We start from the raw sequence: 5000 nt of genomic DNA on the forward strand, positions 1-5000 counted from the left end.
AAAGTTCGATGAAGATTACTGAGAAAAGGAAAAAAAAAGAAAAAAAAAAAAAACAGAATAAAAACCAGCAGCCCTCAGCTGCTGCCTGTGTTTCGTGCCTGTGTGGTGTGCAGGCAGGGCAGGAGCCCCGGAGGCCGGCGGTGGCCCCGAGCGCCGGAGGGAGGCCGGGGTTCCAGTACAGTGGCTCTGAGCAGCGCTGACAGCCCGGGGTCCCCCGGGAGCCCCGCTCCCCTAGAGCAGCCCGGCCTGATGGGCCCCCTGTGCCATGGCCGTGCTGGGAAATACCAGCTCTGGGAGATGGAGAGGGGGCCGTGCTGGGGGGCTGGGGGTTGTTGGGGTTTAGGGCGGCTGGGGGTGTGGGGTGAGCGTGGCCGCTCATCGCCCAGCGAGGTGGGCTGTGCTGGGGAGGGGGCTTGGGCTGGTGTTAATGGTCAAATGCAGGAGATTGCTAGGTTGAGTTGATTTGATTTGATTCCCCTGTCAGAGCAGGAGAGTTGTGCAGAAATCCAGCTCCGGCTGGATGTGCAGTCCCGATGAGGAAAGCCAGGCTTAGGTGCAGCCGTACCCAGGCAGGATTTGTGAGCTTGGTTTGACCCTGCCCTCGGCCCAGCTGTCATTACTCCTGAGTGAGTTTGTGCCCTTGGGATGTGCCACCTTCATGGGAAAGGCTGGCACCACTGGGCAGACCCCACTGGCACACCTTGGGGCGCTCTGGTATCTCCAGGTGAGGTGTCCATGGGCAGAGTGTGGAACCTGAGGCTGGGAGGACGGATGGAGGGGGACAGTGGGGACACCTGCCAGAGGTGCTGCAGTGAACACACCAGCTGCTAACAAAGCACCAGGAGTGGGCCAGGATATGGAATCCCAGAATCACTCAGGTTGGAAAAATCCTCCAAGATCCCTTCCCTGGCACTGCCATGGCCGCCACTGCCCCGTGTCCCTAAGTGCCACATCCCCAGCTCGTAAATCCCTGCAGAGAAGGGGACTCCACCCCTGAATTGGGTGACTGTGCCAGGACTGAACAGCCCTGTCCATGCAGGAATTTTTGTGAATATCCATTCTAAACATCCCATGGCACCGGAGGGACAAAGGATGAGGCAGAGGAAGGGATCACACTTTGCAGAAGGTGGGGTAGCTGTTTTTCCACAGAGACAAAGCCTCTCCCAGCACACTGCACACTTTCTATTCCCTTTTTTCCTGTCTGGCTTCCCGTGGCATTAAGGCTGATGGGATCGTGCTGTCAGGTCCTTCTCGTTTCCTTTTTTCCAGTTACTTCTGAGTTTGATGGATGGCCTCAGCCCGGTGTGACCAAGGGCTAGGAACATGATTATATTCCTCCAAACCCCAGGCAGGCTGCTGTCCACGAGCAGGACAGCCTGGAGCACCCGTCCCTCTTTGGGGACATGGGTGGGGAGGGCCTTTGTGGACACTCAGTCAGGGGAGTGTGGTTCAGTAGGCATCAAATTTAATGAATCTATTAATCTATTAATTGCAATACTCATGGAGCAGCTTCCCAACAGCTGTGGGGGGATTTTCCCACCCCCTTCGCAGCAGGTTCCTGCCCGTGGCAGGTTGATAATCCCACCAAATATCGCTGTGCTCTTCAGTTCCATCAGCCATCCACTGTCTCTTTTTGGTCCTTTTATAAATCCTGTGCTAAATTGCAAATCCCAGCCTAAGTGTGTGTTTGTCCGTCCTATCAATAATGCATCGCCCCCAAGTGTGGAAGGGGCAGCCACAAGTGAAACTGCCCACGGTAATTCGGGGCTATAAATCATATTTTCTGGTGGGTTTGGAGGCTGAGACTGTCTCAGCGAGATGGTTTGTGCCACTTTATTGTGATACTTGAGGAATATTTTTTTATTTGCTCCATTCCTCCATGTGTGTGTGTATATAAGTATTTATATAGCTGTATATATCCCTCTGCTTCCTTTTCAGCTGTCAATAGAGGGTGAATCCTGGACCTTTCTCTTAAGAAAAGAGCTTTCTTTTCTTAAGGCAGGTACAGATTGCCTCCTATATCAGGTGTCTTGTATAAAAATCTTCAAAAGAAATTACAGGAGGAGTTTTATTTTTGGAAGAGATGCAGAGCTGAGCCCTGGATTGTTGTCCACATTTGGGACCTAATTGAGATGCTGATCTGCAAAATATTCTGTGTCCAGTGGTGCATGTCTAGTGTTCAACTCGTATGTTCTGTCCTGCAAGTCTGGCCTGAGCTAAAGCATGATTCTCAAACAAAATATTAAAAAAGGATAAAAACCAGTTATTCTCTTACTGGTATTTAAACCCATCCTGGGTTTCAGGCTCTGGGGAAGATTCCCTGAGCTCCTGCTGGAGCAGGCTCAGCACTAATGGTGGGATCAATGGCTGATATTTTCCTTTTCCAGTAGTATTTGCAAGCAAACGCTTCTTGAAACTATAAAGTTATATACTATTTAGACTTCAAAATTAACATATTCTCTGGCATAAGCACAATTTTCACTTTTATTTTTTAATTTACCTGCTTGTGTTTTTGCAAGGAGGCGCCTACTTCTGTCTTAATCCTTCTGTCTTAATTCCTTAAACTGGAAAGATCCTGAATCCAACAAAATCACAGAGTAGAATCACAGAACCGTTAAGGCTGGAAAAGATCTCCAAGATCATCAAATCCAACTTTCACCTGAATGCCACCATGCCCACTAAACCCTAATAATGCATATATTAAACATCTCAAGCAGTCCTGACAGCAGTGGTTTGCTCTCACCAGACGTCATCCCCCAACATTTTCCAAATTAGCAAAACTTGGGCATTTTATTTTCTGGAGGAACAGCTTGAATCCTTTTTGGGGGTTGTACCTACCTCAACCCTTCTTTGTGGCATCAAATTCACCTCAATGTCACTTGTAGTTGTCATAGAGCCATTGAGGTTGAAAAGGACCTTTCAGGTCATCAAGTCCAACTCTGAGTCTTTCTGCTGTTGGGTTTGCCCATCCCAGACTGAGGTTATCCCATCCCAGGCACGCTGCTGGGATAATTTCCCACTCCATTTCCCAGTGCAACAGGAAGATGTGGAGAGAGAGCCACAGAAACATCTGGTGCAGCACATTATTTTAGGGCAATCCACAGGATTGAATCCACCTCAGCCCCACTGCAGGAATGAAAAGTTGAGTTTCTAAGGAGTGCATATGGAAGGACTTATTTCTGCTGTAAAGATTTCCTGACAAGCAGAAATATAATGCTTTTTGAAAACCTCATTAGAAAATCAATTATATCGTGACACTTAATGTTGGGTTATTTACAAGCGAGATGTCTTGTTGGGAAAAAACACAATAAAAATTCACACTTAATCCAGAAAAATGGGAGAGCATAAAGAAGAGTTAGGTTGTGTTATTAGCATGTTCAAAGGAGCAATTACCACAAAGCAGAGGGTTTGTGCTCCATCAGGAGCAACGATGAGATCTGATCGTGGAGGGACACGAGGTTTCACCCCCTCAGAGGGAGAAGGGCTGAGAGATGCTTTCAGGGCAGAATAATGAGTTTATTTATGGGTTTGTGTTGATGCCCAGTGCCCAGGTCATGCTCCTCCTCTTGCTTTTCCTCGTGGAATCACTAAGGTTGGAGAAGACCTCTAAAATCACCGAGCCCACCCATCAGCCAGCACCATGTTCACCACTGACCAGCCCCTCAAGTGCCACATGCACACCTTTTTGAACACTTCAGGTGACTCCTTCACTGCCCTGGGCAGCCCCTTCCATGCTTGACAACCCTTTCCATGGAGAAGCTTTTCCCAGTATCCAATTTAAACTTCCCGTGGCGTAACTTGAGGACATTTCCATCTCACAACCCTTGATTTCTTTGGGTTTCAATGCCTTCAAAAAGAAAAGTTCACCTTGGCACTTGGGGAATGGCTGCTGGGAGGCTGCGGCTGCTAAACCAGCAGCTTTCTTTGGAGAAAAGAATGGGAAAACTCTTCCAATTCCATGGAGTCACAGAATGGTTTGGGTTGGAAGGGACCTTAAAGCTCATCTCTTTCCACCCCCTGTGCCATGGCAAGGGACACTTGCCAAATTTCTCTGCTGCTGATTAGGAACACATGACCTCAATTGCTGATTTATTATTTTTTTTCTTAACTGTAAGAGTTTTTAGGACTGGGCTGTTGTCTTCAAATGGAAAATACTTGATCTGAAGCAGAAAATTTTGTCATGCAAATGTGAGCAAGATGCAGCTAATCTAATATCTATCCCCTGCATCGCTCACACTGAGGGAACTCTAGAAAAGGGCTAATTTCTAGCTGAAATCCTTGTCTTACGTGGCCTGCAATCTGAGTTTGCATCAGATGCAGAACTAATGGTGCTTGTTTCCTGCAGAGTTAAACCTAAAATGTGTAACTACAGGCTCATGTGTGTGTTTGTGGCAGAAAAGAATTGTTGTGTGTTTTCATCTTTCATTCTGCATCATGCCTGTGGTAGTTCACTGTCTGTAGCTGTGAAGTTTCTGTGCTTTGCCTGGTTTTTAATTTAAAAATCCATGGGATTGATACTTTTACTTCATAATGAGCAATTGGGCCATGAGAAGAACATTTTTGGCAGTAATTAAATTGAGAAAAGGTGACTTGAATCATCAGAGGAGCATTGGGGGTGAGGCTGAAGGGAAGATAGAGAGGGACTGGGGACAAGGATGGAGGGACAGCACACAGGGAATGGCTCCCAGTGCCAGAGGGCAGGGCTGGATGGGAGATTGGGAATTGGGAATTGTTCCCTGGCAGGGTGGGCAGCCCTGGCACAGGGTGCCCAGAGCAGCTGGGGCTGCCCCTGGATCCCTGGCAGTGCCCCAGGCCAGGCTGGACACTGGGGCTGGAGCACCTGGGACAGTGGGAGGTGTCCCTGCCATGGCAGGGGTGGCACTGGGTGGGATTTGGGGTCCCTTCCAAACCATTCTGGGATTCCATGAAGAGAGGACACACTTATTTTCCTCCAATTTCAGGATTTTAGGAATCTCCTCAGGAACAGTCTGGAGTGCTGT

General features: G+C 48.3%; 1 protein-coding gene across 4 annotated transcripts in view; it reads left to right on the forward strand.

Annotated features, from left to right (window-relative positions):
• MGMT (O-6-methylguanine-DNA methyltransferase) overlaps positions 1-5000 on the forward strand; it is a 124208-nt gene that overhangs the window by 68035 nt on the left and 51173 nt on the right. The window lies entirely within an intron of this gene.

This window comes from Motacilla alba, chromosome 6 (assembly GCF_015832195.1).
Source record: "Motacilla alba alba isolate MOTALB_02 chromosome 6, Motacilla_alba_V1.0_pri, whole genome shotgun sequence".
NCBI lineage: Eukaryota > Metazoa > Chordata > Aves > Passeriformes > Motacillidae > Motacilla > Motacilla alba.